Here is a 13,015-nt window from a genome sequence, read left to right as displayed (position 1 = left end):
GGTGGCGCATTCATCTGGAGCTTGTTTGCAGTGGCTAGAGGCCCTGGTGCACCCCTTCTCTCCCTCCCTGCCTCTTTCTGAAATAAATAATAAATAAGCGAAATGAATTCTGCGCATGTCTAAGAGTTCATTTCAAACTAGGGCCCAAAGTGGATTTCTGACGCCAAATGTGGATGATCCGTTTTTGCCCTGAATAAGTGTGCAGGGCCCAGGCTACAAGGAGCCACCGGAGCTGCCAAGGCTGATAAGAACCAGCTGGCTCCAGAAGGAAGGAGAAGGGACGGTGTGCTGTGCCCAGCTGCCAGGGCGTGTGTCTGCAAGCTGTCCAGGCTGCTGACATCAACCGCCACGCTGCGCCATGCCCTGAGCTGACTCACGGGGCTGGTGTTCCCAGCAAGAGGAAGTAAGCCTCGTGGAGGGGGGATGTCTTGGTTCTGAGCAGGCACCCACCCACTTATCTTAGAATACACTGCCAAGCCGTGGCACCATCAGAACATAAGGAGCTGTGTGCTGGGTGCCAATTAAAGGCTTCCTTCACTGATCCTAGGACAATTCAAACAAGGTGTACAAATATTTTTAAAGCTTGCCTGGGGCTGGGGAGATAGCTTAACAGGTAAGGTGCCTGTCACATAAGCTGGAGAACTGAGCTTGGCTCCTCAATGCCCATGTAAAAGCCAGAGGTGGCACTTGCTAGCTAGTCTAGCTCCAGGTTCAATGAGACCTTGTCTCAAAAATAAAGTAAAATAAAATAAAGTAAGGCAGAGCCAGGTGTGGTGGTGTATGCTGTGAGTTCAGGCCACCATGAGAGTACATAGTAGTGAATTCCAGGTCACCCTGGGCTAGAGAGAGACCCTCTCTTGAAAAACAAACAAACAAAAAGAATAAAGAAAAAAAAGGTAGAAATCAACCTCTGGCTTCCACGTGCATAGCAACAGACATGGGCACACACATACATGCTTGTACACTCATACAAACATACCTACACACACGCTATTCACCAATAAATAAATGCATACATAAATAAAATTTGCCTTTAGGCCTGAAGCGCAGAAATCAATTTCTTGGCACGTGACTGATGGCGTGTGCGTTCTTTCGGAGTCTCTCTCCCTACACATCTAAGTTCTGGCCTCCACATGCTTATGACTCTACTCGTTTCTCCCCCAAAACCAACTTCTCTTAAGTGAACTATACAATGTTTCCATATGAGAATGTGTTTTTCTAAACCCCACATTTTTTTGTGATTTTCCTCTTAAATAAACCCCACAGTTTGCAACTTCCCGCGAAATAAACTTAATAATTTATAACTTTTTTAAAAAAGCAATTTCTTAAAAAGTAACACCTTCAGGCATGAAGGTTCAAGTTCACCTTTGTTAGTCAGGTTTTTGTTTTTTTTTTGTTTATTTTTATTTATTTATTTGAGAGCAACAGACAAAGAGGCAGAGAGAGAGAGAATGGGCGTGCCAGGGCTTCCAGCCACTGCAGACGAATTCCAGATGCATTCGCCCCTTTTTGTGCATCTGGCTGACGTGAGTCCTGGGGAATTGAGCCTCGAACTGGGGTCCTTAGGCTTCACAGGCAAGCGCTTAACCGCTAAGCCATCTCTCCAACCCATGTTAGTCAGGTTTTTGAACTTGGCAAATACTAAATTACGATTGTTTTAATGAATTCACTGAGTTTATGCTGCTACAATCACAATACACATGGTTTCAGTCCTAAAGGTACCTCTCTGATTTGGGGTCTCAACCACTAAGTTCCCTTTTCCTGGTCGTAACTACGAGGACAAATATCCTATACACTCTTCCGGGCAGAGTCTATACGTTCGGGATCCCTAGCAGTAGGAACATACACTCTCCACCCACACTGTGAGATCGGCAGACGAAGTGGACTCACTGGCTCTGATAATGCGTCTTGCTCTGCTGTGTAAGCTCTGCGGCCCACGTAGCGCTCGAGTGAAAGGCCCCCGTGTGGCTCCGCTCTTTGCGATCACAAGTGACACTACGTGTGCGTGTGGCAGTGTGCGAAGCATCCTGAGTCCGTGAGCGTACGCTTCAGTAAGTACAGCCGGATACCGTCCAGGAGGGCGGGATGCATTTAAACACCCACCAACAATGGACACGTGACGCAAAAAAAATGTAATACCTTCTTGCTGGGCATGGTGGCGCGCACCTCTGGTCTCAGCACTCGGGAGGCAGAGGTAAAAGGATCGCCGTAAGTTCGAGGCCACCGTGAGACTACACAGTGAATTCCAGGTCGGCCTGGGCTACAGTGAGACCCTACACCTCAAAAAAACAAACCAAAAAAAAAAAAAAAATTACATAGAGAAAATACCTTCTTGACCTAGAGGTTAGAAATCTGCGTATGTTAAAAGTCATCGGGCTGGAGAGATGCTTCTCTGGTAAACGGCACTCGCTTGTAAAGCCCGATTGCCAGTGTTCACGTCCCAAGCTACTGTGTAAAACTGGACATGCATTCATTTGCAGTAACAAGGAACCCTGGCATGCACACACCCGCACAAATAAATAAATTAATTAATAAATAAATTAATTAATTCAAAAAAGTCACAGCCGGGCATGTAAACATACCCCTTTAATCCTGGCACTCAGGAGAACAGGACGACCACTGTGAGTTTGAGACCTGCTGAGTTACAGTGAGACCCTGTTTAAACAAATAAATAAATAACAAGGGCTGGAGAGATGCCCAGTAGCTAACAGCACTGGCTTGCAGTGCCTGAAAGTCTAGGTTCAATTCCCCAGTACCCACATAAAGCCAGATACACAAAGATGTATGCACAGGTACGTATATCTATCTGGAGTTCCTTTGCAGTGGCTACAAAAACAAGTTCTGACAACTTTTATATTGGAGACAAGTTCAAAGTTTCTGAACAACTTGCATCTGAGTAGAGCCAAGCAAGGATGTGGAGAAAGCATCATTGAGAAGTCAAAGGTTTGAGAAGCCTTTAGCATGAAACAATAGGGGTGGAGAGATGCTTAGTGGTTAAGGCGCTTGCCTGCAAAGCCCACAGACCCACGTTTGATTCCCCAGGACCCACGTGAAGCCAGATGCACAAGGTGGCGCATGCATCTGGAGTCCATTTGCAGAGACTAGAGAGGCTGGCATGCCCCTTTGTCCCCTGTCTCTCTAATAAATAAATTTTTTAAGAAGTACATGGAGCCGGGTGTGGTGACACATGCCTTTAATCCCACACAGGAGGCAGAGGTAGGAGGATCACCATGAGTTCAAGGACACTCTGAGACTACATACTGAATTCCAGGGCTAGTGTGAGACCCTACCTTGAAAAACCAAAAAGTAGATGGAAGCTGGGCATGGTGGCACACACCTTTAATCCCAGTGCCCGAGATGCTGAAGTAGGAGGATCGCTGTGAGTTCGAGGCCAGCCTGGGCTAGGAGACCCTACCTTGAAAAACAAAAACAGCAGATGGGGCTGCTCGCAGAAGCAGACATGAATGTCTCAGGACAGGCCAAAGTACAATCTTGAAGGAAACTTGGGTCTTTTTCTAAAATAGCACAAGTAGGTATCAGTTCTAGTTTTCTGCACACTGTTGATGCCCTGAGCAATCATTCCTCCTGATGCTATCTTAGCATTCCTCCAGCACATTCCTCCTGAAACGTCTCCTCATACGGAGCCGTAATTATTCACATGTCTTTACCCCAGGAAGAGACTCCTGAAAGACAGAGGGACACCTCTCTTCTTGGCGTAGTGCCACGCACTCGGGTGGGACTCCACAGCACGTGGTTGACTCACTGTATGTAACTTTATGGATTTTCTTGTTGATATTTGGTTGTTTTTTTTGAGGCAGGGTATCACTATGTGGACCTTGCTATGTGGCCCAGACGGGTCTCAAATTCTCAGCAATAGACCTGTCTCATCCCAGTCTGTTGAGTCACCATGCCCATCTGAAATTTTGGAATGTGACAGTAAGTGGCATGACCCGAATGTCATTAAAAATCTAAAGGCTGGGCTGGAAAGATGGCTTAGCCAGTAAGGAGCTAACCTGCAAATTCTAAGGACCCCAGTGCCCATGTAAAGCCAGGTGCGCAAGGTGGAGCATGTGTCTGGAATTCGTTTGCAGGGGCTAGAGGCCTTGGCATGCTCGTTCTCTCTGTCTGTCTCTCTTCTCTCTCTCTCTGCTTGCAAATAAACAAAATTAAAAATCTAAAGGTTATTCAGACATGGCTCCATTTGTGCACCGTGGCCAGCACCAGGAAATGTCCCTAAACCTGTCTGCATATGTCAGCAATGGCTCTGTAATGTTCTTCGCTCACTACCCTGGAAGTTCCCCAGAGCCCACAGTCACACCCTGCGATTAAGTAGCATGTCCTCAAATGACCCTTTGTGCCACAGTGACAGAGAAAAGAGCGGGTGCTGGATACACACGCGTTTGGCTTACATCGTAGGTCCCAGGTCTTTCTGCCCCAAGAGTAGCTCGTATTTTCTAGGAGACAGACCACGAGAAAATGAAAAACAAAAACTCACTTCTACGGCCAAGGAGCAAACAGTGAAACATACAGCTGGCTTTTGCCTCACTGCGCTACATTTCTGAAAATAGCTGGCCGAAGGTGGCCCCCACAGATAAGGACAGCTGCATCCTGCAGCTGGCGGAGAGAAGGTCGGAACTGAAGTCCCTCTGCAGCTGAGCAGCACGGTTCTCCACAAAACAGCAGGCCCGCTGCCTCCCAGGGTCCTCCTAGTTGACTATACAGGGCAAAGCCACCCGGCCTCGCGCACGAGAGCAAGAGAAAGAAGGGGGAGAAGAGGAGAGCGAGGGAGGCCTATGAGCTCTGTGTTCTTGAGATGTAGCAGGTCTCCCACGTGACTCTGGAAAGCATGAACAAAAATTCCCTAAGGAGCAGGCTGTGGTGGCGCAACGCCAGCATTTAATCCCAGCACTCGGGAGGCAGAGATAGGAGGATCGCCATGAGTTTGAGGCCACCCTGAGACTACAGGGTGAATTCCAGGTCAGCCTAAACTAGAGTGAGACCCTACCTCGAAAAACGAAAAAAATATATATATATTCCCTAAGGAGCTGGCGAGATGGCTCATCGGGAAGCCTAAGGACCCAGGTTCCACTTCCCAGTAACCATATAACGCCAGGTGCACAAGGTGGCACATGCGTCTGGACTTTGTCGTTTGCACTGGCTAGAGACTCTGGCGTGCCATTCTCTCTGCCTCTTTCTGTCTCTCTTAAATAAGTAAATAAATATTTAACGATGTTCCCCTAAGAGGCTGGAGAGACGGCTCAGCATTTAAGGCCTGCAAAGCCCAACAGCCAGTACTCACATAAAGCCAGATGCACAAGGGGGCGCACGCATCTGGAGTTCCTTTACAGTAGCTAGAGGCCCTGACGTACCCATGTTCTCCCCTCCCCCCGCCCACACACAACACACACAGAGTCTCTCCCTGCACACAAATAAAGAAATAAATAAAAAACATTTAAAAACCAACATCTTTGCCGGGCGTGGTGGCTCATGCCTTTAATCCCAGCACTTGGGAGGCAGAGGTAGGAGGATCGCCATGAGTTCGAGGCCACCCTGAGACTCCATAGTGAATTCCAGGTCAGCCTGAGCTAGAGTGAAACCCTACCTCGAAAAAACAAACAAACAAACAAACAAAATGTCTTTGACAAAATTCCCTAAGGACAAAGAATCATTCAATATTAAAATTGGCTCTCAGTCAGCCATGGTTGTTGTTGTCTGGTTGTCAACTTAGCAGGATCTAGAATCACCATGGAAACAAGCCTCTAGTGAGGTCTGCGAGGGATCCTCTTGACTGGGCAATTCAACTGTGGGCAGCGCCATTGCAGGGACTCGGGTCCCAGACTGCGCGGGGAGAGAGCGAGCAGGCGGAGCAGCCTCGCCCATGCCTCTGCTTTCTCGCTCTGAACTGAGCTGAGCAGGACCAGCGTCTGCCAGCGTGCCTACCCCAACCGACCACACGGACGGTGACCGGCAGCTATCGGCTGAAATAAGCCCTAACTCCCTTAAGGCTGGTTATCTATTTATTTATTGGTCAGGTATTTTGTCCTAGCAATGAGAAAGTAACCGACACAAAGTTAACCAGAGTTCAATTATAGTGTAGTTCTACTTTATCTAATCTTAGACAAGGAGGACAGACACTCAATTCCACTGGCTGGACAACATCATTCTTTTGAGTTTGTGACTCTGCAACAAGCAGCTAAAGCAACACATGAGGTGAGTTAAAATTGTGGTGGAGTCTCTCTCCCTCCCCCCCCCCTCTCGTAGCTCTCAGGCTGGCCTCAAACATGCAATCTTGCCTCAGCCTCCTCAGTGCTAGGCACACAAGCGTGTGGTACTACACCTGGATTGCCCATTTCTTTTTTTTATTTTTAAAGAATTTTTTATGAGAGAGAAACAGTGTGGGTGCATCAGGACCTCTTGCCACTGCAAGTGAATTCTCTAGACATGTGTCACTTTGTGCATCTGGCTTTACATTGGTCCTGGGGAATTGAGCCAGGGTTGGAAGACTTTGTAAGCAAGCATCTTTAAACACAAAGACATCTCCCCAGTCCTGTTTTCTAAAAAAAATTTAATCATGTTTTTCTTTTATAAAAAGATTTATTTATTTATTTATATAAGAGAGGAGGAAGAGGCAGATAGAGAATGTGCACACCAGAGCCTCCAGCCATTGCAAACAAACTCCAGACACATCTACTTCCTTGTTCATCTAACTTATGTGGGTCCTGGGGAATTGAACCTGGGTCCTTAGGCTTTGCAGACAAATGCCTTAACTGCTAAGCCATCTCTCCAGCCCCTTAATCATTTTTTTTAAATTTTTTTTTTTTATTTGAGAGCGACAGACACAGAGAGAAAGACAGGTAGAGGGAGAGAGAGAGAATGGGCGCGCCAGGGCTTCCAGCCTCTGCAAACGAACTCCAGACGCGTGCGCCCCCTTGTGCATCTGGCTAACGTGGGACCTGGGGAACCGAGCCTCGAACCGGGGTCCTTAGGCTTCACAGGCAAGCGCTTAACCGCTAAGCCATCTCTCCAGCCCGCCCCTTAATCATTTTTAAGTGTACAAAAATTCTGTTTTAGTCTCCTTTTCTTTTCCTGTTTCTTTTTTAAAAAGTATTTATTTATTTGGGGCTGGAGAGATGGCTTAGCAGTTAAGGTTCTTGCCTGTGAATATTCCCTAGTACCCATGTAAGCCAGATGCACAAGGTGGCACATGTGTCTGGAGTTCATTTGCCGTGGCTGGAGGCCCTGGTGCACCCATTCTCTCTCTGCCTCTTTCTCTTGCTGTCTCAAGAAAATATGTAAATAAAATATTTTTTAATAAATAAAAAATTTATTTCTTCGGAAGAGAGACAGTGGACATGCCAGGACCTCCTGTTGCTACAGGAGTGCGATTTTGCATATCTGGTTCTACATGATAACCACTCCACAGGCTTGGAGGACAGGCCTGGGTGTTTGCCTTCAAGTGCACACGGCTAGTTCAGGGGTTTCTAAGGAGAAGGAACTGAGTCCCTCCTCTGCCTCACCATCCCATCCCATCCCATCCCATCCCATCCCATCCCATCCCATCCCATCCCATCCCATCCCATCCCAGACAAGGGATTGGAGGCAGGAAGGGAAAGACTGGGAAGTTGTAAAGAAAAGAAAAGCTGGGTGTGTGGGTGCCCGCTTTTAATTTCAGCATTTAAGAGGCAGAGGTAGGAGGATCGGTGTGAGTTCGAGGCCGCCCCGAGACTACATAATGAATGCCAGGACAGCTTGGGCTAGAGCGAGATTCTACCTCGAAAAACCAAAAAACGGGGGGGGGGGGGGTAGAGTAGTTTAGTGGTTAAAGCATTTGCCTGCAAAGCCAAAGGACCCAGGTTCAATTTCCCAGGACCCACATAAGCCAGATGCACAAGGGGCACATGCATCTGGAGTTCATTTGCAGTGGCTAGAGGCCCTGATGTGACCATCTTCTCTCTCTCGCTCTCCAAAAAAGGCAGGAAAATACAAAAAAAAAAAAAAAAAAAAAAGCATTGATTAGGCTTATTCACATCCACAAAGTCCCTAAAATAAAAGGGGGGAAAAACACGAAGAACTAAACTGAAAGAAAACCTAGAAATTTGGCTGGCCAGTGCTTTGCTTTTCTTGACAGAACATCTTCACACACACCTTTGTTTCCTCACCAGGGAGCACATTCCAGCCAGCCCAGGAACACTTGCTCAGACAGGAAGAAATAAATATTTACAGTCAGCAGGGGTTTCCAGAGTTCTTGGGCACTCAACCCAGACAGCAACGCTCTTCTCAACCAACAATCTTTTTCCAGCCCTCTTGTAATCAAAATCCTCCCCACCCTACACGACGTGGCCTTCCACATGCAGGAGGTAAAAGGTCCATTATTCCAGCGACCTGGAGCTAGTTAGGAACATTCTTCTATTCCTCTTGCCTCTAGGGCAGGGAAATCATTAAAATACATAATAAACATCCGTGGTTGCCTGCTGAGAATCACGCCACCTTCATTCCCAAAGCACCCCATGCACTCATGTTAGACCAATATAGTCATGAGGCAGAGAGGCACAGTGATTTTATCCAGGGGTGCCCTATGTGACTGTCTCCTCAGGACAAGAATTTAACCTGGCGCATTATCTCCACGGTCCTGCTCGGACGCGAGCCTTCACGGCTGGTTCTCTGGAGAGCCAGCACATTCCTCCGCCTGATCTCTTGGACTCAACCCGCTACATTGTACAGAGGTCTGTCTGTGTTTCTCCCTTCCAGCTGCAAGTCCCCCCGGCCTGCACTGACTTCTCCATCTGCACTCTCCAAAGTGCCTGGCACAGTACTATCCACACAGCATGTTACATAATGCAGATTTAAAAATAAAATCGAATCATCTCCCTTGCTACTCAGCACAGAAAACTTACACCCAAGATTAAAGGACTGAAAGTAACAGGCAACCCAATGCAAACCAAGCTATTGCCAAGGCTCTCGGTTTGCCCTCAGAACTAGATGGTAAGGCCCTACTGCTGAAGATTTCACCTGCTTTGGCTGCAGGTCTGTGAGAAATCTGAGTGGAGCTGAGCTGAGACGCCTCCCTGCTGTCTGTCACAGGGCTAGAGAAGGGCTGCTATGCAGCCTGCTGGGGGAGAAACGTCGTCAATGGCCTAAGCCAGAAGTGGACCCTGTGTGCTATATGGCTGGCCAGCCAGGCATGTGCCAACAGCTATAATAGCGGCATGTCTGTGAAAGGGGAAACCAATGCTTTCTGATTGAGTTTGATGCTCCATGGGTGGGAATTCATGCCTGGTAGAGAAAACCTAGTCAAAAGCCTACAGCTGGGGAGGTCATAAATCCTGGGGCTTGGGGCAGGGGTGGTGGGGGGAGCTACTTCTGTTGTTTGGCTGAATGGATGGATGACATCCACCAAATTACCTCCTAAATATTTACGCTTAGCCCCATATATTAATGCTACTCTCACTTTTGGTTAAAGAAACCTCTTTGTTTTCAGGTGGTGTTGACTACTGGGATGACTCAAAACTCATGAAAATGTTGACGAGAAGTGATAGAGTCTTGTCACAAGTCTCGGGGACCACTGCAGAAGAGGTGGCAAAAAGAATGTAAGAGCCAAAGGATGTGGAAAAGTAATTTGGGATACTATCTTCCAGACACAAAGTGGGCATTTCATCCATGAACTCAGAGTGGTATACGCTACATACACAAGACCTGCATAAAATGAGGATAATAATGAAAATAATAATAGTAATAATAGTAATAACAACAACACTAAAATAGAAGAGGGACTGGTTGGAAAGAGGAAGGAGTTCAGTGAAGGGGGCAGGGAAGGAGTAAAAGGAGGGTGGCATATATAGATTATGATCAGGGAACATTATGTGTCAAGATCGTCAATGAAATGTTAAAAAGAAAGGAGCTAGAGAGATGGCTTATCAGTGAAGGCTCATGCCTGAAAAGCCTAAGGACCCAGGTTCGATTCGCCAGGTCCCACGTAAGCCAGAAGCACATGGTGGCACATGTGTCTGGCACGTTCATTCTCTCTCCCTAATAAATAAATAAAAAGAAAGAATAAAAAGAAAGAAAGAAAGAAAGAGGCTAGAAAGCTGGCTTAGTGGGTGAGATGTTGGCCTGCAAATCCAAAGAACCCAGATTCTATTTCCCAGTTCCCACGTAAGCCAGATGCACAAGGGGGCGCCCGCATCTGGAGTTCGTTTGCAGTGGCTGGAGGCCCTGGCGCGCCCATTCTCTCTCTATATCTGCCACTCACTCTCTCAAATAAACAAAATAGATAAATTTAAAAGAATAAATTTTAAGGCCGAATGTGGTAGTGCACGCATCCCAGCACTTGGGAGGGTAGGAAGATTGTTATGAGTTTGAGGCCACCCTGAGACTACATAGTGAATTCCAGGTCAGCCTGGGCTAGAGTGAGACCTTATCTCGAAAACCCAAAATAAATAAATAAATAAAAAGTTTTAAATGTTAAAAAAGAGAAATAACTGGCAAGATAATTTCTAATTTCTAGCTATCCTTCAAAACTATGGTTTAAAAAAATTAATGCTATTTACTTCCATGCTTCCTCAGGAATGAATGGGCAGCACTGAGTCTTGACATCAAAGGCAAAATGTAAGAAAAGGATTAATAGAAAGAAGTGTTTTAAGGCTATTATCTGAAAAATGAAAAAAAAAAGTACACATTTACAACATATCTTGTAACTAGGTATGCATGTTGTTAGGGTATTCATTAAGGGGAAGAAATATATGTAAAGGAGAAAACATGGAATAAAAGAAAAATATATGATTAATCCAAAAGAAGACAAAATCCTAGAGAAACGAGGGGCAGGAGGGACAGGACAAACAGAAAACACTAAGGGAACAGGTTTAACATCCTCACACTTGAGAAATTCAAGGTCTTCCTCAGCTACATAGTGAGTTTGCAGCTAGCCTAGGCTACATGAGAACATTTTCTCAGGAAGCTTAAAAAAGAAAAAGGCTGGAGAAGATGGCTTAGCGGTTAAGGTGTTGCCTGCAAAGCCAAAAGGACCCCGGTTCTGTTCCACAGGACCCCTGTAAGCCAGATGCACAAGAAGGTGCACGCGTCTGGAGTTCATTTGCAGTGGCTGGAGGCCCTGGTACACCCATTCTCTTTCTCTTTCTCTCTCAAATAAATAAATAAAATATATATATTTGAAAAAAGGAAAAGGAGCTGGGTGTGGCAGCACACGCTTTTAATCCCAGCACTCAGGAGGCAGAGGTAGGAGGATCTGTTGTGAGTCAGAGGCCACCCCTGAGACAACATAGTGAATTCCAGGTCAGCCTGGGCTAGAGTGAGACCTGACCTCAATCCCCTACAGCCCCCCCATCCACCAAAATGAAAGGAAAAAAGAAAGAAAAGGAAGATGAAGGGTCTGGGGAGATGGCCCAGCAGTTAAAGTGCTTGCTTGCCAACCAGGGTTTGATTCCCCAGTACCACATAAAGCCAGATGCATAAAGTAGTGCATATGTCTGGAGTTCATTTGAAGTGGCAAGGGGCCCTGCTTCCCCTTTCTTCATCATCCTCTCTCTCTCTCTCCTTGAAAACAAACAAATAAATAAATAAATTTTAAATGAAAGAAAAAGAGGAAAATGCAGATTAAAACCCAAATATTTGAGCAACTGCATTAAAATGTAAATACCCTCAAATCTTCTAATGAACCAAAACACACGATCATAAATATATGTTCATTATAACAGACAATCTTTAAATAAAGACACACACACATTAAGAAGGACATAAAAAGAGACAACATAAAATTCAGAATTCAGTACCAGGCTTTCTGTTTTCTTAAACATAGTATTGTCAAAATTTCACTAACTTCCAACTGTCATATCATTGTTTTGATAGGTTTTCTTCTAAACACATATGCCCTGGAAGAAAAGCTACGATTCTGGAAGGCTGGGTTCAGTTTAGATGGTAACGTTGAAATTACAAAGTGCCTGCTGAATGTCCCTCACACCTCAAATGAAAAGCCAGCCTCTGGCCTGGCTCAATTGAAACTGGCTCACCGACCACCATAGGACCAGCTGAGCTAAAAGCTATACCAGGGCCAGCACTTTGAATAGAGCACAACATAGGCGCTCTAGGGCTCAAATCCGGAAGAAACATTAATCATTTAAAAAAATGAGTCATGCTACAGTGGACACTGCAAGCCTTATATTTGGCCAGCCAGGCCAAATGAGCCAACAGGTGCAATAGTGGCACCTCTGTTATGGGAGAAACAAACCACCCTCTAATTTGACTAGAGGCCCACTCCATGGGAGGGAATATATATCCCTGATACTGAAAACCTACAACAGGGGTAGTCATGAGCCCTAGGAGTGTAACGTCTGCTGCTGTCTGGCTAAAAGTATATACTATGCTCATCAAACTGCCCAGAGAGTATTTCTCTTAATGTTCATACCCATATATATTTTTTTTCTTTTCACAATTTTTATTAAAAATATCCCATGGTAATACCCTCCCTCCCCCCCACACTTTCCCCTTTGAAGTTCCATTCTCCTTTTTTTTCTTTCATACCCATATATTAATGCTACTCTCACTTTTGGTTAGAGAACCTTCTCTTTTCAGATGGCAGTGACCTTGGGATGACTCAGAAGGCATCACGGTGCTGAGAAGAAGTGACAGAGGAGTGCTGCATACTGCAATATCTCTATCACACCTTCCACGGTTCAGAGTCCATTGCAGAAGAGGTGGCAGAAAGAATGTAAGAGCCAAAAGAAGGGTAGGACTCCTTACATTGTGCTCCTGCAGACATAAACTGGTCTGGATATCCCTGACCTCACAGTGCCTGAGACTTCCTACACAAGACCATGACATCAAAATAAAAGGGAGACTGATTGAGAGGGGGAGGGAAGATGATGGAGAGTGGAGTTTCAATGGGGAAAGTGGGGGGAGAGAGGGAATTACAATGGGATAGTGTTTATAATTATGGAAGTTGTCAATAAAAAAAATATATTTAAAAAAATGAGTCATGGCTGGAGAGATGGCTTAGTGGTTA

General features: G+C 45.8%; 1 protein-coding gene across 1 annotated transcript in view; it reads right to left on the bottom strand.

The window, feature by feature from the left end:
- Tnfrsf21 (TNF receptor superfamily member 21) overlaps positions 1 to 13,015 on the bottom strand; it is a 74,625-nt gene that overhangs the window by 10,930 nt on the left and 50,680 nt on the right. The window lies entirely within an intron of this gene.

Source organism: Jaculus jaculus, chromosome 8, assembly GCF_020740685.1.
Source record: "Jaculus jaculus isolate mJacJac1 chromosome 8, mJacJac1.mat.Y.cur, whole genome shotgun sequence".
NCBI lineage: Eukaryota > Metazoa > Chordata > Mammalia > Rodentia > Dipodidae > Jaculus > Jaculus jaculus.
The sequence above is the reverse complement of the archived record's forward strand: the minus strand, read 5'-3'. Positions and strand labels throughout refer to the sequence as shown.